Raw genomic sequence first — 22,456 nt, forward strand, 5'->3', positions numbered from 1 at the left:
ATAATGCATTGCAGTGGTTTGAGCTGGGGGCTGTAGGTAATGACCAGTGGTGTTCTGTTCTTGGCTTTTTGGGGCCTACCTTAGAGTAGCTGGTCTGCGGGTATTTGTCTGGCCCTGTCGATTTGTTTTTTTTTTTTTTAAATTTCTCCTGGTGGGTAGTTCAGGTTTATAAATATTTGGTAAAGCTCTTGTAGTTTTCGGTCTCTGTCAGTAGGAGCAGAGCAAATACGATTGTACCTAAGGGCTTGACTGTAAACAATGGATCCAGTTGTGTGTGGAGGATGGAAGCTAGAGGCGTGTAGGTTTCAGGTGGAGTGTGGTACCAATCAGGCCATCCTTCATTTATACTGTAGTGTCCAGGAAACGTATTTCTCGCCTGGAGTAGTCGAGGCATAAGTTAATGGTGGGGTACAGACTGTTAAAGTCACTGTGGAATTCTTCTAGAGTCTCTATACCAAGAGTCCAAATCATGAAGATGTCATCAATGTAACATAAGTCGGGGGTAATAAGGGAGAAGAGCTGAGGAATCATTGACGAATTCAGCCTGGGTGCAGCAGGTCAGTCATATAGGTCCAGTCTGGGGCCACCTCTGAGTTCCAAAACCAACTGTTTAAGGTGATTTTAGTCTTCCTTTTGTTTTCTGGATCCTTAGAACTCCTTCACATTCTGATTGTACCTTCACAATGAGCATTAAAATTGAAGGGCATATACATACCTCTTTCCAGGAAACACTTTGGAATGAGTCCTGAATGTACTAATGACCCATGTGACCTTTCAGAGGCTGAAAAATGAAAACTGGCGTCCTGCTTCAGTTTTCTAGTGAATGTTGTTGGCAATCACAGCTTCTTTAATACTTCTGAGAGAGCCCATACCTAATCCACTCTGGGTACCCCTCAAAAATGAAGGAGGGAGCACAACTGGTTGAGTTTTGGCCCTGAAGAAATTCAGGAAGTGGAGTGTGGGGGGGGAAATCACCCCTTTAGGGCTTTCTTTTAAGAGATCAAAAACAAACTCATATCATCAACCAGTCTTGATTTTCAGTTCTGTGCTACACCCTGGACTTACAAGCACCCTTCAGCGGTAAGTGAGATGAAAAAGTAATGAAAAGTTTCAATATGTCTGCCTTGGGACTTTGGATGTTCCAGGCCACTTAGTCTGGGCCTTGTATTGTGTCAAAGATCAAAGGTATGATCTTTCTAGGTCACAGCTGTTCGTCAGATAAGTTTGTTTGTGGCCCTGGGTGGAGGGAGGGACATGAGAATAGAGAATTTAAACCCCACCATTAAGATAATTCTTTATTGTCCATTGTTATTCTTGCCAAACTTTAGCCAGCCTGACTAAACAAAATACAGTACTACAGAGTTCATTAAATGGACAATTAACTGGACCAACACAACTGTTAAGAGTAATATTGCCCAAGCAAAGGTTTTGTATTTCCACTTTGAGAGGCTGATACAATTATTGCAGATGCAGTAATGTGAGTCTGAAAGCCATTAAATGTCTTGACAATCTTCAATGAACAAGCAGGGAGAGGTTGGCAATTGTCTATTTAAGATAATATTAAACTCTTACGCACACCATGATCAGATTCTCCATAGATCTATAACCATAGGTTACATTTGTAATTTGGAAACGGGCTTGCTTTAATTCTGGCCTTCCTTGACTTTAGTCCTTCCAGATTATTGCATTTGGTAGCAGTGCGGTCTGTCTGCAGATTGAACAACTGTTTTGTGGCTGGGCAAGAGGAGCAGTGAATTTGTATTAACTGTCCCATCCCCAAATTATTTAGAGAACTAGGGTATGCTGTTATCATGCAACTAGAATATAACCTGAATGCTTAAATGTATTTAAAAAGGAGCCTCTAGCCTAGGAAAGCAGCATGATTTTCTCATTTCCTATTTTTCTGTGAAAGGTTAGATTAACAGTGCGTTTACAGACTCCATATAAACCATCATACAAGCCAGGTCCTGTGACTTTTTATGCTGAGAAATGTTGGGTAGGTGAAAGAACTTCCAGATTTCTTCCCACTCTTCCTATTTGTGAACATTTTTGGACTGAAGTATGAGAACTGTTTGCCATTTTCCCATGGTCACGCTTCAAAACACTTAAGGACTTTAGTCTAACAAGTATTCACACTGAAGTCAATTGGGGGAAGAATGGTTACCTGCCTGAGTAAAGATGAACACTTGCTTTAGAATGTTCAAAATTAGAGCTTTAATGGGTGCTGCAAAACTTCAATGAGCCTATTTATGGTGAGTATGATAATTTCCATCCTGTCCCCACCCACTCCCTTTTTTTTAAAATCCAGACTCATCACTAGATAGCAGCACTGTGATATGTTTTAATGCTATAGTGTGGAAGTATGAGCAGCTGTCTGCAAGCGCCAGATTCTGGGAGTAGCATAACATGATGCTGCATTTTTTTCTGTTTTATTGGCTTTTATACAAAACTAACACTTTTTATTTTAAGTTACCAGGCAACCATGGACAAAAACAACTCCCCTTCAGTCAGTCTGTACAAGTTTCCTGTAATGAAATGCAATACATTCACTTTTGTAAAAGTGTCTTAGTGTTCCATGTACAGTGACAAAGCTGTACATCTACTGTTGGTCAAAACCTGCAACTATTCCTTTGTGTAATCCTAAAAGGTCAATGTACATTGTAGTTATACTACATCTTTCATGGCATAGTTCTTGTTGTTAAATCGCAATCTCCTGGATCTGTAACAGCAACAAAGGGTCCTGTGGCACCTTTTAGACTAACAAAAAAGTTTTGAGCATGAGCTTTTGTGAGCAGAGACTTCATCTGATGAAGTGAGTCTGTGCTCACGAAAGCTCATGCTCAAAACTTTTCTGTTAGTCTATAAGGTGCCACAGGACCCTTCGTTGCTGCTACAGATCCAGACTAACACGGCTACCCCTCCGATACTAATCTCCTGGACTGTGCAGTTTGTCTCGCTGCCTTCTACTGTCTGAGTAGTTTGTTTTTAATTCTCTTCCATTATGTTTTCTTGGTGGTTCTTTTTTTTACGATTTACATCTGATTAGCAATACGACAAACCAACATGTTCCTCTAATTAATTGAATCAGTGGTACCTTCATCCACAACAGTTAATTTCTGTTTATTTGGTTTAAGTGACAGTGTATTAATTGACAACGAAAATGACTATTTGAAGAACAAAGATCATCTTTCATTCATTATCAACGAAATAAGAGGGAGATACACTGGAAATGACTAGTCCCAGCTAATTATAATTGAAAGAGGCTTTTTTTTGCTTCCCCCCGCCCCCAAACTGGCTTGCAATACCTTCTTGGAACACTATTCACATAAAATGAGAGGCCATTCTCAAATTGGTCTTACGATACTTTGATTCCAATGCTGTTCTGACCAGCTGTTTTATCCTCCTAAAAAACTGTCACGCAAAATGTTTTATACTCTAGTAGTTAACCTGAAGTATAGTTCTACCAAGTAAATACTGCAGCATGCTCTTAAGTTTAAAACACAACAAACCTTGCCCCAGGCAACGTAACCAAATTGTCCATTTACAGCTTCCTTACCACATCAAAGCAACACTCCTTCCATTTAACACAGCTCATCTCACAACTACTTACACATTGTAAAAAGCACACCTAATCTCTCTAATGAATCACTCAAATCCTGCCTGTCCCAAGGCCTGCCTGGTATGAGAACCACAAGCCAGACAAGAAAAACCAAACTCGTGTAAATTTACCTATTACCACAATTGTCAAATTGAAGAATCCCACTAGTCTAGGAAGATAAAAACCCAACAATATTAAATTCCTCTCATTTTATTCCACACCTTGATAGCTGAATAACTGACACTGATATATCTAGTAAAATAGAGATGTAAAAAAGTTCTCCCAATAAAACTTAAATGATGCAAACTGAAATTCTGTATTGCTTTTTGTTACCCACAGAGTGTAACCATGAGATAAGTTGTTCATGTGCTGGCACTACTGGCTGGAAGTAGCAGCGTTACTTATATACAGTGCTTTCTTGGGGGCAAAGGGTTTTTTTTAAAAGAGGAGCTGGTACTCAGCCAGCTGCCCCCTGCCCCTACCCTCTGGCCTGGCCAATGCCATGGCTGGGGCTGCCAAGATGCTGGTATTCAGTACTCACAAGTACCAGCACAAAAAAGGCACTGGTTATATAGCAACAGTACTATATAACGGATCTACATCGGAACGGTTTGCAATGAACAGCGGAGTCAAACAAGGGCGTGACCCTCTTCAGCATATTCTTCTCAGTCCCCCTAAACTGCGCATTTCAAAACTCATACAGTGATGCACTTCTCCAGATGAGATTAGATGACTCTTTTTACAACCTGGCAAGACTCAAGGCCAAAACGAATGTCAAGAAAGTCCTCTTTAGAGAGCTCCTCTTTGCAAATGATGCAGCTGTAGTCACTCAAAGACGACACACTACAGTCACTGATGGATTCTCTGTCCAGAGCCTGCAAGGTGTTTTCCGTTCACATAAGCATGAAGAAAACTGTTTTCACTCGAGGTATACTTCAGCAGCCCAGTGTCATTCTGGATAACACCCCATTAGATGTGGTTCAAAAATTCTGTTACCTTGGCTCTACTGTCACCACAAACGTATCCATGGACGAAGAAGTGAACATCGGTGTTGAGAAGGCAGCTATGATTTTTGGCAGACTTATGAAACTAGCATGGAACAATCCTAAGCTGACAGTGAAAGTAAAGATACTTATCACGCAAGTGTATTGAGTATCCTGCTATACGGTTCTGAGGCATGGACCGCCTACTCAAACCAGGAGCAAAAAACTGAACAGCTTTTGTCTACGCTGCTTCCGCAGAATTATGAATATCAACCTGTAAGATAAAGTTTCAAGTGCTGATGTCCTGTCAAAATCTGACATACCCAGCCTCATAGTGCTCCTCAACAGCAGAAGGCTACTTTGGCTTGGTCATGTGAGAAGAATTGGTGACAAATGTCTTCCCAAAGAAATCTTCTTCCGTGAGCTGGCATGTGGGTTGGAGAACAAAAGGAAGACCAAAGCTAAGATTCAAGGATACGTGCAAAAAATGCCATGAAAAAGTTCATCAATCCAAAATCCTGGGAATATAAATCATCAGATCGAAACACCTGGCAACGATCGCTACGACAGGGCACATCATCCTTCGATAGTATATGTGCAAGCCACACAGAAGAACTTTGTCTTAGAAGGAAAAGCTCTCATAATCAAGAATTCAGAAATAGACTGACATGGGGTTGTCATAATTGACCATGCAAATCCAATATTGGACAGATAAGATATGAGAGAAGCTGCAGACTCAAATACTGCCCAAAGATCCTCGCTGTTGCTGCTAATTACTGACTCTCGAGACGAAAAGGGGCCATTGTAATATATATTATATATATATATATGGAGATTCAACTGCCAAGATCAATCCTTCAGCCCTTCTAGAACACCCGAACATGCAACAAGACCTGAAACTTGCAGGCCTTTGCACTCTTCTGCATCACGTACCTAAGGAATTAATATTTGTATAGGCTGAACCTCTAGTCTGGCACCCTCAGGACCTAACCAATGCCAGATGACAGAACCTGCCAGACTTTGGGAGGTTGATATTTTTAGCACATTACCAATACTTTTGCTGCCTATTGGGCTCTTGACATTTAGGGGTAAATTACAGCTCAATTTCATGGAAAACAGAGCCAGGACTGGTGGCTGTAAACAAACTTTATAGGACCACAGGAAACTTAGCCAAACCCATGATAAGCGGTCATCTGTCTAACCAAAATCATGCCGGATTATGGAGTTTGCTGGACAAGTGTTCTGGATTACAGAGGTTCAACCCTGTAGTGTAATACAATACTCGTTCTTGAGAGAAAGGGGAAAAAATTGATACTTTTCAAACAGCAGACCAACATTAAGTCACCACCAGTATCATCTAAAGCTGCAGCGGTGGCTGAAACCCAAACTCCAGCAATGTAATTCAATTATACAGATTCAGCTTCCAGGTACAGTACACTCAATAGATCAACTGAAATTCAGGTTGAAGCCGTTCCATCACCCCATGATGACAAACAGAAAAACAGTCTAGCAAAGAAGCACAACACGTTACACCTGTATCCTTCTGCACAAGGAGCATGAGCATATTGATTCTGGTTCGTTCCACATGCATACACCCAAACACAAGTAGTAGTCAGGGTGAGCTACGTAGCATCAACCAGACTTTCCAGATACAGGTTATTCGTTGCTACATTTGTGTGAAGTCAGTAGTATTAAATAGCCACTGATATCTAATCAGAAGTAGAGATTCTTACAGAGCTAGTAATCTGCTGAGTAACCGACAAAATTTCTGTTGCTGATTACTCGATTAACTGCTCCACAACCAACCGGCTGCTCTGTATTTAAAAGGGTGAACCAGCACACGGGCTGGCTCAGCTTCTACAGCTTCTGTCCCTGCTGTGGGGATTGGACTCTTCACCCCACCAATCCTGCCACTCTTAAAATTCAAAAGGCAGAACAGCAGATGGGGGGCAGGCCAGGACGGAGTGGTGGTGAACAGAAGCTGAGCCATCCTGCATACTGGTTCACTATTTTAAAAGCAGAGTAGCAGTGGGGGAAATCTGCCTGATCGCAGTGAAAAACAGGGCTAGAGGCTGAGCCAGCCTCTTTCCATTTACTTGGTGGGAGGGGGCTGCGAGTAACTAGTAGCACTAACCAATAAGCAGATGCTTATATGTTAGTCATGTAACTGGATACTCTATGACATCCCTAATGAGAAGCTGTACTACATACATCTATATATAAAGTGAGGATTGAATCATAACTTCTAAACTCCCATGAAGGTTGACTATGAGATTGCAAACCAACATCTGCGTAATAAAAAGCTATAGACAGTCTTTCTTTAATCTAAACAAGAGCCAGCCATCTTCAAATGGCCAATCACTTTCAAGAACAGTCTTTGCTTACTGTTACCATAGGACAGGCTGTCAGCCCATTATTTTACATGGTGTCTCAGAAACAAAGAGCAAACACTTAAAATGGAACACACCATGTGTTTCCTTTAACAAATTTTAGCACTGTTTTAAATCTGTTATGTAGAATGGCCTTGATTTTTACTCCAACCTAGCTTTTTTTTTTTTGCTTGCTCCTCTGAGATTTTTTTTTCTGCCACACTAAGAAATCAACACACATTAAACTATCTAAAATTCCCTCTGTGCAGGGGAGTTCATGCAGCACTTCAGTCTTTTAAATAAGGAATAAGTGGGTCTTACAGGGTGCTTAGGCCTCCTGAAGTTGTAATTTATTCCACATGACTACAAAGCTCACCAGCACACTTTTCAGTCAGCATTAAAAAAAAATTTTTCAAAGAACTTATGTTATAATCCTAGTCAGAAACAGAAGCAGAAAGAAGATACTTGACTAGCAAATTATGTACCCACATGCATTTTTAATAATGGGTAAAAACAGCCTCCAGTTTGTAAAAAAATCTCAAATGCTTGCTTGGTTCTGAGATGTTTAAAAATCTTAAGTTCTCTGCTCACAGTATTACCACCACACAGATCACTACTAGAGTGCTGCAAATCTATAGATATCTGCCTTATATCTACAGCTCATCTGTGCAAATGCAGATACAAACTCTGTATCCTCAGAGCTCTACAGCTTACCTATATAAAAAGAACAAGCAGTCCTGTTACACTTTAAAGACAAACAAATTTTTAATAACTAACTTTTTCAGGTTTTCTGAAAATCTGTAACGGGTCTTACCCATGAAAGCACATTACCCAATACATAAATTTGTTAGTCTTTAAGGTGCTACAGAATACTTGTTTTTGTGAAGCTACAGACTAACATGGCTACCCCTCTGGAACTAATCACCTACATAGTTGCTTGTTTAAGAATCATAGGCTATGAAACTGCAAGAAAGAATGCCTAGCTCTGTATTGCTCCACTAAAAATGGAGTAATATTAGTCATCCAATTTCCCTGATAAGAATTTTAAAAATAAGTGTCTCCACATTTGCCAATGTAGGATTCTGTCCAGGTCATTCATCCCAATGACGGCCTAAACAGAGTCAAAAGCAACATGGATATCATCTCCGCACCAGATGTCTGCACACACTGTCAGAAGAGGTAAAGTGGGCCAACCAATGAGGATCATTTAACCTGAGCAGACGCACAAGTCTATGGGTAACGTTTTTGTCTGTCAGAAGTAAATCATCATCATTTGTTTGTTTAACAAAAAATTCTTTTCCTCTAGGGTAAACAACACTTGAACTAAACTGAGTTTCATACTCAGTCATTTAATTACTTGCATTGTTGGAGGTCAAAAAGATGACTTTTTAAGAAGAGGATGCAGAACATGATGAACAAATTGGTCTGTGCACAGCAAACTCTCTCTGCAGAAAACTCTGGCTAGGTTAGAAAGAATATTGTTACACCAAACAGAAAAGTCAGTCAGGGCAGTCTGAAGATGGAAAAGTCAATTGAGAAAGGAGTACAAATTACTGTCATAGGAAAAACTTTGCATGCTCAGGTTACAAATTTGTAAAACTTGAACCTCTATAATCCAGGGCTACAGGAGAAGCATCTCTTGACAGAAGTGACCACCAAAATACCCCGACAAAACTTCTGTCACAGTCTGCATCTACACATAAAAGCAGATGGAAAGAGCAGTCTGCCCTCTCGACAGAGCAGCCAGACTGCTTGGCCCTCAACAAAACGGCCGACCAGAAGTGCTGCAAACAGGACTGCCCAGTGAACCGGAAACCGTGTCTGTTGGCAAAAGGGCCCCCCAGAGCGTCTACATGGCTGTTCTGTCAACAGGAAACTGTCAAGAAAGGCATTATGCCCAAACACAGAGGTGTAACGCTGCTGGTGAATGTGCCGAGTTTTGTCGACAGATTGTTGACACAGCAAGTTGTGTAGAGGCTCCATGGCTTTTTCCGACAAAAGCCCAGTTTTTCCAGAAAAATCCTCTGGTGTAGGCATAGCACACGGGTCCTTAAACCCAGAACACCCATGGTTCAGACCCTGGCAGGGGAAGAGCTCTGCTACTCCCCCTCCCTCCCAGCTAGGGAAATGGCAGCACAGTTCCATGCTTCTCTCCAACCACTCCCAGAGTGGAGATGTATGTATCTGAGACAGAGCCCAGCAGGGAGGCACAGAGCCACTTTTCCCTGGGAACAGCACCTCACCCACATCCTCCTCATGCCCAGCCCCTGCACTTCCCTGACAAACCCACCCTCCCTCTGAAACCACACCCCCCAGCATAAACCACCATGGTCCAGAAAACTCCATAATCTGGTATATCCTATTTCCCAGGGTTGCCCGATTAAAGAGGCTCAAATGTATATACACATTTTCACAAATATCAGAGCACGCTTTGATTCTAGAGCATATTATTTAGTCCCACAATAGCCAAAAGTATGAAATTCAGGGATACTGAACTAACCAGCTGGGGGGCTACAGAGGGAGGAGGATGTGGGCTGGAGGCATTACAGCAGACATTTTCCATACCTTTCTGTTTCTTCAGCAAAAAAGCGTACTGGACCTGTTTCACATATTAACATTTTTCTCGTATAGCACAGTGCTGAAACAGTGAGACCATATTTCTATTTCTTTTAAAGTCATTATACCATAAAGATTAGCCTAGAAAAACAAAACCCAAATCCCTTGAAACACAAACAGGAGTCTCTCTTCCCAATGGAGTACTACTTTCCTTTCTGGAAGCAATCTTGCCCTCCTCTTTGAAACCCTAGTTTTGGGCTTGAGCCAGAGTCCATTCAAGTCAATGGGGGTGTTGTCATTGATACCTACCACCTTTGTTTCAAGCCCTTTAAAGTTTCATACATTTACTAAAAAGAAAGTTTTCCAGTTACTTGAAAGTTTTCAGTACAGTGCCTATGCTGTAATATTGTAAAGCATAATATTTATACAACATTGCCTAATAGCATATGCAGACATGGTATTGCAAAACACACATGCTGAAAGCTGTATTTTGACCATTACTTAAAATAGCTCATGAGCAAATTTTTTGGGAAATATCAATTTTTTTTCATCTCATTTAATTCCAACAGTTAAAATGGGTACATCAGGCCCAGGCTTCTTTTATTCAAAACAACCTGATATTAAAGCAGAATTCAGTTCAAAGTCTAGTCAATGAAGAACTTCTGCTAATATGTACAACCACACTTTCCTAGAGAGCAGCATTTCTCACTCCTTCATTGCTGTTTAAAAGAGCCTCACAAAGGAGAGAGGAAACTATGGCGCTGAGGGTGGGGGGTCACAATGCAACTAACCCACGAACACACACACTGAAGAGGTCAGACTTCTTTCAATTATATATTTCTTATTTTGGTATTATTTGCAACAACTGTAGTTAAAAATGGGACTTCTGGCTAAAGTTTTTAAAATGACAACGTTCCTTAAAAATCCATACAGCTTTCATTCCCCCAAGAGAAATGGCTAAAGTTGACAAATGCAAATTATTGCCATTTTTCAGGAAGACACCAGTCCCACTGTTCATTCCTTCAGTGTTCCTGCCCCAAGTACGTATGCAGGGTGGACACGCTAAGATACAAAACTACACTAGGTATTGTTTGGGGGTGGTGGTGGAGCTGTATTCACATAAAACCACTCACCATATGGAACTTGTGCATTGACTGCTTGGGCACTGTATTGTGTTATATAAAAGTTAGCATGGTAACAAGATAACACAACAACACCATCCAAATGAATGACCAAAACATCCGAGAACTAAAAAGAGACAAAATAGTGAAAGAATCTCAACTAGGAAAGCTGCTTAAAGAAATGTTATTCTATTGGTGTAAACAAGAGGCATCTATTTAACTTTGACCCTGTTAAGTTCAATGCAGGATTTCACAGAACACTTACATTATCATCAGGTCCCTCTGAAGCAAATCATTCCTCATTAGGGCGCTGAGTTGTTCATCACAACTGTGTACTGTCTGCTCTATTTAAACCTTATGTACATTTAGGTTCTAAACAATTCCTCCTTCAACTCTGCATTACAGATTTTCCAACAAGCTTCATCTCTGTGCTGAGGGCAACACTGCTTTGACAGTTATCCAATTTTCTCTATAAATATAAAAAAAAGATTTGCTTCCATGGATAATGTACCGCGAACTGCCCAGTGACAAAACATCTTATCTTGACTAGATCTCTTAATGCCTCTTCAGATGAGTTAGTTGTTACATACTTGCACAGATCACTGTTTCACTAACCAACAATTTTGTAGCTCACAAATGTGTTGGTTCAAAAGCTGTTTTTCATTTTTAAGTCACGTGCTTTGAAGTAGAGGGGAAAGAAAACATCACTAGTCACTTTTCTCATTAAGTTTTTCTTTTATAACTACTAACTTCTTGGAGTACTTTTAAATTAACAGTTTTGAACCCAATTTCCACCACCCCAATAACAAAATTAATTCCTAGTGAACAACATCAAATTGCAGAATTCTGAAAGAGGGCTTGCCGACAAATATTTAAACATAATCTTTAATTCTTTTGGTTGAACTGTAAACCAAAAGCACACACACACTTGCTTACAGTATTTGGTAAAAGACAGCAGCCCCTTGAGCCATTTATACGATTTTCAGATCTGTATTACAGTAGAACCTCAGATGTACGAACATCTTGGGAATGGAGGTTGTCTGTCACTCTGAACAACACATTATGGCTGCTCTTTGAAGATTCTGTTGTAAATCTGTAACTTAACACAGCTTTGAAACTTTACTATTAAAAAAGGGGTATGTTTTTCTTCCACATAGTAATTTACATTGAACACAGTACTATGCCTGTTTTACTTTATGGTCTTTCTGTTGCTATCTGAGTATGTACTTCTGGTTCCAAAAGGCATGTTATTGATTGGTCAGTTCGTAACTCTGAGTATGGACCTAGCAAAGGGCTTATATAATTGTGTATTTAGGACTCAAAATCACAGTATACAAGGCTGCATTGCAACTCAAACTAATGTCAGTAGCTAATCTGTTGCTGAAACCATTGGAATAATTCATTTTAATGATACAGTATACTCACTCTAACAGAAGGCTGCATGGCATGCAATTTTGATTGCCAAATTGAAACATGAGTCTCAGAACTTAGTAACTCATTTTAAAGTAAACGGTACAATGTAAGGAACCTGACTTGGCATGAGATTCTCTTTCTAAAGAGACACTCACTCTTTTCCAGTAGTTTGTCTAGCTGAAATCAAGTCACAGCCAGCCAAAATTTAAACAAAAAGTTATGCTATCTACTGAGACTCAAAAACTGTATTTTCCTCAAACTTTAAAATGTAGAGTTGAAGAACCTCTTTTGAGATGTTTCCATATCTCAATCAATAGAAACTATGGATCTTCATAGATGTCAGGAGATGAAAGAAAACAAGGAGACAGGCTCCCATACTAAGGTCTGGGGCTGCATATGATGAACACAGCTCATGTCAATGGGAGTTTGCAAAGGAGAAATATTGATAGAAGAGCAAAAGAATTTTTAATTGAATTTCCAGGCAGAGAAGTTTTCAAGTTGCCACTCCCTCCCTGCCCTCTGGTTCTGCTCTTCTCTCTCCTTTAGTTTACCTTCAGCTACCCTTTTGTCTTCCAGCTTTATCCTCAAAGATCACTGGTCTCTCAACTCCTGCATTCTCATCTGTTCTTCATTCAACAAATTATAGTTCCTCCACTTGTCCTTTTATAAATTCCCACTATTCATTGGATTATGCTGGCATTAAGATTTCAGTCTCTATTCAGCAAGCTTTTCTTTTAAGTGACTGAAAAGAGGCAGCAACCATTCAAATAGGACTTTTCAGTGTGTGCCTGGTATAAAGAAATTGAGGGACATTGCATGGAAAACCTGGATCGGCCCCCCAAGTATAACACCACATTCAGCACTATTATAATATCCAATAATGGAAGAAATAACTATTACTTATTCCCAGCAGTTTAACTGATTTGATAAATACATTGATCCAGCAGAAACAGAAGACTCATTTAGCAAGGGCTGCCCATTGAAACTGGTTAGGGCTAAGCTATTCACAGCACAACACACTGTATAACACAGTAATTGGCCACACACACGCGCGACCATGCTGTCTATATTCCCACATACATGCACCAACATATTCAGCTCAGGGGCTGAGCTACCAAAACATAGGACACACGCATTTGTTTTAAAAGTCAATGACTTCATAAGCATCCTGGTAGACACTGCTATGTTAAGTTCTCAGCAACAGGATGAGGGTCCTGCAGGGGGGCCAGGAGGGATCCAGGTAGTGACAGGGTTAACCACTAAGAGCAGCAACTCCTCACCTGGCTCAAACACCCGCAGCTAGGATGGAAGTAATAAGTCTAGGAGATCTCCAGGCTTGGACACGGAAGACCATACGGCATCAAAGGCTGAAAATAACCTTGAAGCCAGCGAAACCCTCATCCATCCAAAGCAACAAGTCCCTACGCTCCCAGCCTCCCACTCAAAGCTAACTCCTTGCGATCGGCTGCGGCTGGCGATGGGCAAGGGGGGATGAGGCAGCGGAGGAGGGAGGAAAAAAGCGGCCCCGGGCCCCGTTCCGGGGGGACAACCCCGCCCCGCCCCCCACAGAGGCACAAGAGGAAAGAACCACTGTCCGGCGCGGGGAGCCAGCCCCGGGGGACACGCAGCGCTCGGGGGGGGGGGGGGCTCGTCCCGGCGCGGGGCTACCCCCCGACCTAGGCGGGAGGCGAGACAACCCCAAGCGCAGCCCCGGAGCGACCGACGCGGCCGCAGCGAAACTCCTGCAAGTTCTCCGCGCCCCGGAGCAGCCCGAGCCCCAGCAGCGCACCCCGAGTGCGGGGGGACCCGGCACCCCCAAAGGCCGCCCCGGGCTTGCACGGGGCCCGCGGCAGGAGCAGCCGCTCCAGGGGGTGCGGCCGTAAAGCCTCGGGAGCGCGGGAGAAGGGCGACCTGCCCGGCCCAGGAGCGGCGGGCCCGGGTGCAGAGAGGGGCCGGGCGGACAGACTCCCCGCTCTCCCTGGGTTACCTGCGCTGCCCGAGCTCGCCGCCGCCTCCAGCCAGCGAGCGGCCGGACGGGCCCGCCCCACGCGGGACAGACAGACCGACCGACCGACCCAGCGGGCGCCGCTCCGCCTGCAGCCGCCGGGTGCCCGAGCCCCGCCGCCGCCGCGCACAGCCCGCTCACTCTGGGGCGGCGGCAGCGCCGCGCCGCGCCATCCTCCGCCTCTTCCTCCCCCCCCCGCGCCGGGCGCCGCGAGCCAGGGGCAGCCGCCAGCCGGCCCGTGGGGCAGGGAGCGGGCTGGGGCCGCCGGGCGTGGGGCGCCGCCTGCTGCTGCGGCTGCGAGGAGGGTTCGGCGCCGCCTGGCGCTGGCGCTGCCGCCAGCCGCGTGCCCGGGGCCCTGCCCAGCCTGCCGCTCAGCCCCACACACCTCCACGTGCCCCCACCCCCTGCGCTCAGCCCCTCCCCGCCTGCCCCACACACCCTGTGCTCAGCCGCTGTCCACATGCCCCCACCTTCTGTGCTCAGCCCCTCCCCACCTGCCCCACATACCTGCGCGTGCCCCCACCTCCTGTGCTCAGCCCCTCCCCCTATGCACGTCCAACTGCCCCACACCACCTGTGCTCAGCCCCTCCCCACCTGTCCCACACACCTCCATCTGGCCCTGCCTGCCCCACACCACCTGTGCTCAGCCTTTCCCCCTCCTGTGCCCAGCCCCTCCCCACCTGTCCCACACACCTCTAGCTGTCCCCACCTACCCCACACAGCCTGTGCTCAGGCCCCTCCACCTCTGCCTCACACACCCTCCAACTTTTGCCAACTTCCCCACGCTTGCTCCCTGACTCCGTGCTAATGCCTTTCCCACACTTGCCCCACACACCTTTGTGACCCTATGACCTGCACACCTGTCCCTATTTTCTTTTTAGTTATCACCTGTAATTAGTTGGGTTCAGAGCCCATTGACTAGCCGAGCCCCATGCTCATGCCCTTCCTCCACCTCCCTCTCCCATCCCTCCAACTGTATCTTGTCCCCCTGCTCATTCCTCTTCCTCAAATGCCTCACATACCCTCCAGTTGCCCCAGCTCCCATGTTCATGCTCCCTCCTCCTACCCCCACTCCCATGCTTAGGTCCCTTACCCCTCTTCATGCCTCTTAACCCTATCTGTCCCACACCCTGTACCCATGTTCATGCCCTCCCCTCACCTGTCCTACACAGCCCTACAACAGACCCCATCCCCTTTCTCCCCCCACATTCTGTTGCAATACTAATGCCCTGTTCCATATCTGCCCCACCCAGCCCTTTGTTCTTCTGCAGAAATGTATTCCCCCAGCCATGCATACATGCCTCCCAAGCATTTCATACTCCATATACACCCCTGTCCCTGTTCCATCTCCTGGATTGTCCCATTCAGCAGATCTCCATGTCCTCTGTCTGGCAGCCTCTCTGTCATTCACTTGCCAGTTCTAAGCATCTGTACTTATTATATCAAGCCTCCCTGTCTGCCTAGATCCCATTTCCGTTTTCCAGCACCCCACTTTCATTCAGTTACAGGCTTCAACTTTTCTCCACATTTTTTCTTGTTTTGTTTTGTTGCCATCTCCTTATCTTTCCTCTTCACAACATGAAATGGTCATCTGCTTTCTTCCCTTTCCATTCAGTCCTTTTGTCTTACTTCAGGTAACTCAAACACCAGTAGTCTGTTCCTCTCTGTCTGTTACTCTTTCATTGCTTTTAATAAACATGCTACCTATTTAGAATCATAGACTACTAGAACTGGAAGGGACCTCAAGAGTTCATCAAGTCCAGTCCTCTGTCTTCATGGCAGGAACAGGCATGTCTACATCCATGGTGTCCAACCAGTTCTGAAGCAGCAGCCAATATAGCAGCTACTTCTATTTAGCCACATTATTCTCAAAATATATTTATCATTCACACCAACTAGCCACACTCAACCAGCCAAATAGCTACATGTGGTTAGTGGCTAAATGTTGGAGACCACGGAAGACCATACCTGATAGATGTTTATCTAACCCGCTCTTAAATATCTCCAGTGATGGAGATTCCACAACCTCCCTTGGCAATTTATTCCGGTACTTAACCACCCTGACAGTTAGCAAGTCTTTCCAACCTAAACCTCCCTTGCTGCAGCTTAAGCCCCTTGCTTCTTGCCTATTGTCAGAGATCAAAGAGAACAATTTTGCTCCCTCCTCCTTGTTACTTCCTCTTAGATGCTTGAAAACTGCTTTCATGTCCCCTCTCAGTCTTCTCTTTTTCAAACTAAACAAACCCAATGCTTTCATTCTTCCCTCAGAGGTCATGTTTTCTAGACCTTTAATCATTTTTGCTGCTCTTCTCCAGGCCCTCTCCAGTTTCTCCACATCTTTCTTGAAATGTGGCGTCCAGAACTGGACATAATACTCCAATTGAGGCCTAATCAGTGCAGAGTAGAGCAGAAGAATTAATTCTCATGTCTTGCTCAAAACACTCCTGTTAATGCATCCCAGAGTTATGTTTGCTTTGTTTGCGACAGCGTCACACTCTTGACTCATATTTAGCTTGTGGTTCCCTGTGACCTCCAGATCTCTTTCTGAAGTACTCCTTCATAGACAGTCACTTCCCATTTTGTTTATGTGAATCTGATTTTTCCTTCGTAAGTGAAGTACTTTGCATATATCCTTATTACATTTCATCTTATAAAAAACACATTCTCCGTCTCCATCCTAGCATCCCTGGGCTTCATGAATCCCTAAATTCCTTTCCTTGCAAGTGCATTCCAGTGCTTTACCCAGAAACAAAGAAGTCACATTTTTAAAGTATAACTTGGTCTGGATTTGTGTTATCAGCAAATTAAACCTTTATGTGCATTATTTGTATATGCTACAGTTTGCTAGGATTGCATATTCCGTGTAGGCAGTTGGAACACACAGTTCTGAGAGGCCAGTTGCAATTCACCCCCTGCACACTGTCTTCTAGATATCAGTTTGTTAGGAATTTTGTCAGCATTTCCTTTCAGACTCCACTCTTCAGTCTCCTGGCAGTGAGACCAGTGTAAAGGAAGACTAACTACGTTGTTACAAAAAAAGTTTCACTAGCTCATGAAACTGGTCTAAATCAGAGGAGAATTATGCTATTTCTTTTTAGATTGGGGGAAGTACTGAAGTTATTTTAAGATGGCACAGGATGTTTTTTTTCTCAGTATTAGCATTCAGATAAGGCTGGAAAGAGTATAAGCGCATATACCTTGCCCCCTTTTCACCACTTGTGACTTTGTAGTGCATGTGGAGGGGAAGGGATGATGGCAAGTGGTGCCAGAGATTGATGTGGGTTGACCAGTCTACTTCAAAGAATGGTTGGGTATCTGAAGATTTACTACTGTAGTTGAGAGCTAATAGAGACTATACTGTCCTTCAAAAGCTATAAGGTGAGACCGCATTGTTTGTGGTCCATATGCAGAAACAGCATGTGAGGATCAGAGGTGAAAGTAAAGCAGCATTCCCTGGTGCACCACTCCAGTGAGAGCCGCCTGGGGTGATCCACTGCAGGAAGGTGGCCTGCTTCCAGGAGAGCTCCTGGGGCTCTCTGGTAGGCTGCCATGCTAAGCAGCAGGCAGGTTAAAGGGATGGCAGAGGACATGCTCCACACTAGCCTTGGGCCTTCCAAGTCCCTGCCCAGGACAACATTAGATCCCCACCCCCGCCAACCACACACACATTCCTACTGATGCTGCTTGTTGCTTGCTCTTCCCCTCCTGTTAGTGCAAGGGAGAGAGAGGAAAGTGAACAGCTTTCCTGCCTTACTCTACCTCCTGGCTCTTGCTGGGAGGGGGCAGGAGAGTGAGTGACCCACTGCCTGCCTGGAGCACATCCACACCAACCATCTACCTTGGCCCCCCACAATCCCACCACCCTGCCCTCCTACATCTAAGCCCCCCAACCCCTTACCCTGAGCCTCTTGCACTCCACCCTACACTCAAACTTCTTACAGGTACTGTCATATCGCACCCCTCCAACCACGTGCTCTGAGCCCCTGGGGAGGTTAATACAACAGTACCTATAAGAAGTTTAAGTTACTTTCACTGCTGAACTAAAGATAATGTATCTTTAGTATACCAATAAGATTGACAATTTGCACTGCCCCTTCACTATTGGCCCCATTCTTTCCAGAGCACAGAGCCAGGCCGTCTTCTCACTTTGCCCCAGGACCCGCAGTAGTTTTTGGCCATGCTGTTGATGCTCGAAAAGCAGTTGTGGGTATGATCTATCCAACTTCTTCCAAAGCATGGCCCGAAGGATGTTTCTGCTAGAGAATGAGCCATAATGTAATTGTTTTACCATCTGAGAGTGGAAGCTGAAGAGGAGATAGTCAGCAAAGGTGTGTTTCTAGTTTGAAGGTTAGGTCTGGGTTTGCACAGATCTGAAATTCAAAGCAGAATTTGGCGTTGAACTAAAACTGTACAAAGAGTCAGGGCCATAACCTAGGCAACCAACCTGGATCAGGTTTTGCACACCTCGGTTTATTTCCTTAATGGATCATTTGAAATTAGAGCCTTTTATGACTTGATGTGCTATTATTTCAGATCTGTATGCAATATAAAAGAGATTAAATATTTCCATTCTGTAGACTCTTTTACCATAAGCTGTTTAGAAGTCCAGATTATACTCTGGGTAATATCATACATACGTGTGCTTTTCTGTGTGTGTGACCTTAGAGATTCTGCCCTGAAAATCCAAAACCTACTTCCTCAACATTATAATATTTTAGAACTCCTTAACTGTGAAGATGATCTTGAGTTGTGAGGTAACACGAAGGATAAGCCGTTAGTTTCTAATACATGAGAGACCTGGAGCCTTGATTCTGCAGTAGGAGCTGAATGGGACTCTGTGAAGCGGTATAGTTGATTCAGAGACTCACAGCCTACGTTTGCAAGCAAGTGTGGAACTGCCACTTCTTAACCATCATGAAGATGGGCCAGGAGGGATGTGCTAGGTTGATTTGATCTTCTGTCTGGCAGTTGGCTTTAAGAATTTGCTCTTCTTTTAACTCAAGTTAGCAGCGGGAATTAATGCCCAGGGAGGAATCATGGTTGAATCTGAGATGGTAACCTAAACTGAAAGTCAATTTACTGTATCTTCACTGATATTTTAAACCTCGTCATGTAATCTGTTGTAGCTGTCCAAAGTGAAGGTAAACCCTTTTTCTTTCTCCCAAGACAAGTCTTAAGTGACAGTTTCATGGGAGAACTGGACTGGGGAAATACAATGAGTCTGCTATACAAAGACAATGACACATACTGAAAGTAACGTGGCTCCTGCCACATCTCCAGAATATCAGATATTCCAGTATTTCTGGGACTAGCTTGGGCCCACACCACCAGTGTTTCCTCACACTCATGGAGGATGCCATTTTGAAGAGTGCATGACATCATGTCGGTAGGGGGCAGGTCTGCATGCTCCTCAAAATGGTGTTCCCTGTCCACCATTATGTTCCATCCACACATCTGGTTTTGTCTCAGTACCATGAAGGAGACAAAACTACACAAAAAGGAGGACTGCACTGCTTGAAACTGGAAAAATGACTTGCATAATTGAATGACTAGTAGTTCAAATCCTTGCTTGGGAAAGGTGATGGCCTTGGTGGTTAAACCAGCAGCCATCTTTTTACTACAAAAATTAGTATAGAATCCAAACATTGACTCAGTGTTCTAACAGTGACTAGTTCGTTATCCATATCTTGTATAATCCAGTAAAAATTGTTCACAATGGCAGTAACCATAAAGAAATAAGATCTTCACTGCATCTTATGAGCAGGCAAACATGTAATACTAAGAGAAGATGAGACATCTGGAGCTTATTTATAAAATTATATACAGATGCACTGAATGTGATCAAATATGGAAGCAGTTTCACACATCTAAACCCCTGGAAAAATACATATTTCAATAATATGTTCACTAAATTCCATGTTCCTGTTTTTTAAACGTAAGTGCCTTTTACCTGCACACTCTCTCTCTCTCTCGATCTCTCTCTGTCCTGGAAAGTTAGTCATGAAAATCCCATAGAAGCTAGGGAACTAACTTCTCTTTATTGTGAGCTTGAAAAATTATTGTATTTGCGATCTGAGTTGAAAAAACAAATCCAGGAAATTCAGAACTAAGATGGTCTCTGCCCGTTCACTTTGTTTATATATAATATTAAAGAATTCTTTAAACAGTGGATGATTTTACTCAAGTTGATGGATAGCTTGCTGGTTTGAGCATTGACATTGTAAAGCCAGGGGTGTGAGATCAATCCTTGAGGAGGTCACTTAGGGGTCAGGGCAAATAGACTTTTTAAAAATATATATATATATCTGTCAGGGATGGTGCTTGGCCATGCTGGGAAGGCGAGGGACTCAATGACCTCTCAAGGTCCCTTCCATTTCCATGACATATGTACGTACGATTTGAAACATGCTGCCTTCTGCTGCAACAGGCCTTGTCAAGGAAACTCTTTCAGCCTAAATAGGGTTTTGTTTACTTCAGGTCAGACCAGAAATATTTTCCTTTCATAAAGCAATGAGAAAATTCTGAACCTTAAAAAAATATCTGAGATGAGCATCACTACAATCAGCTGCGATAAACATTGTGTGGATGAACAAATGAATTGGCCCTAAATTAAACAGCTCTTAAATTATTATAATTTTAAACCATTGCAGTTCAGTATTGTTACTGAATGTGCTTTGCAGAGTAGTTATGATTCATGCAGAATACTGTAAATGTTTTTCAGGGTTTGACAGCTTGCCCACTATGTGTATTTAAGACCAGAATTCTAATCGCAAGTTGTAAGTGTTCTGTTACAGGCCTGTAGTGTAAGACAGTTTTGAGTAAATAACAATGGCAGCTCCTCGAAGATCCTTTACAATGATAGGAAAGAAAAACTTCTAATCCCCAGTGCTACCTCTTATCTGTTTTAATGCAGAGTATATGCCCAGGACTTTTCCCAGCAGAGACTGCAGCATCATTCCAAAGGCCTGGGGAGGGTAAAGAACCCCATGAGAAGCAGAGGGAAGGCTGGGAAGACTGAGCTATGGGTTGGAAGTTGCCAGGGAGCTGAAGTGAGGAGGGTGGAGGCTGGCAGAGGGAGGGAGGTGTATGGATGGTGAGTTTGGAGCAGATGTGGGGTGAGTGCAGGGAGCTTTAGGTGAGGGCACTGATCTGAGGGTGGGGAGCCTGAACTGAGAAGGACTAGGTGGGGACAGAAGTGATAGTAGGCTGGGGGATGGGATTAATGGCTGGAAGGGTGACAGGCAGATATGGGGATGAGAACTCCAGCAGGAAAGGCCAAAATCACCTTATCCTGTACAAGTGTGAAAGTGGACACCCTGGTGGCTAAGGTTTGGGCTGGACCATGCAAAGGTATTTCAAAAACCAAGAGACAGACTAAAAGAAATACAGTGCAATCTTTTTTCAGAAAGGTCATGATTTTCTGGGGCTAATCTCATGATTGACAGGGCATTGGCAGGGAGGGGTCCAACTCAGGATATTTTCTCTCTTGAAGATGCTTCTTTGTCAGCATTTCAGCTGTTTGGAGTTTATTTATTAATACTGGCAAACACTGTACATGAGTGGGACACTGAGAGAGACAGCCAGTGAGTGTGTGTGTGCATGCTTTGGTAGTGAAGCCAGGATGTTATTCTGAATAGAGTCTCAGTCAATCAAGCACAGGGGCCTGGCCTTCAAACATTCTTCCGTGCTGACTGCAGCTGGACAGAATACTTGCAACCTCCCACTGGGGGAAGGGAAGATAGTGTCCTTTCTCCCCCTGTCCTTCCACTGTCTGAGAAGATGGTACAGTAGCTAGGGACGTGCCACTTTATTAACCCCCCTCAGCAGCCTCCTTAGAGGGTGTGATTTGAAGCCTTGGGAGAAGGGAAGTAATTTACTCCTCCTATGCATTCTGTGGTGAATCTGGCCCTCTTGCCTGTGTTTTTAATTGTGCTTGGGTAGAAAATGGTGCACTGTTGAGAGTGAGAGAGCGAGCGAGAGAGAGCACTAAACAACTGGCTCACACGTCCCTTTTCAGAAAAAAGGTTTTATATTGAGAAGTCTGAAAAATCCTTCTCTTGTGTACATCAAGCCCCACACATACCTTTGTGATGACTTGGTTTAAATTCCAGCTTTTTAAAGAGTTGGGAGCTAATTAGCAGTCGGGTAATTGAAATAGGTGCACGTGACACGTTTACCTGTGGCTGTTAACAAAATGTTAGAACATATGCAATAGTATTTACCATCAGTTATTAAGTATTTTCATTGAAGGGAATTTTGCTACAGTGGGTAGCAATGCCTCCTTTTGCACTACAGAAATAAATTATCAGCTCTTTTCTTTTGCCTAGGGCTTGAGACGGAGAGGTATTGAGCATCCTTCAGTATCACTAAATTCAGTGGGAGTGGAGAGTGCAGAACACCTCACAGGATTT

General features: G+C 43.7%; 1 protein-coding gene across 2 annotated transcripts in view; it reads right to left on the reverse strand.

Moving 5' to 3' along the window:
* LPAR1 (lysophosphatidic acid receptor 1) overlaps window positions 1-14,332 on the reverse strand; it is a 125,226-nt gene extending 110,894 nt beyond the window's left edge. Inside the window, exon 1 of one of the 2 annotated variants that reach the window (XM_074994041.1) lies at window positions 14,028-14,332. The gene's annotated coding sequence lies outside the window, so the exon portion shown is untranslated. Of the gene's footprint in view, window positions 1-13,320; window positions 13,509-14,027 lie in introns of those variants that run through there. The other variant, XM_074994042.1, reaches the window with a different exon arrangement.
* Between the last annotated feature and the right edge of the window lie 8,124 nt (window positions 14,333-22,456).

The sequence above is a fragment of the Carettochelys insculpta genome, chromosome 5 (assembly GCF_033958435.1).
Source record: "Carettochelys insculpta isolate YL-2023 chromosome 5, ASM3395843v1, whole genome shotgun sequence".
NCBI lineage: Eukaryota > Metazoa > Chordata > Testudines > Carettochelyidae > Carettochelys > Carettochelys insculpta.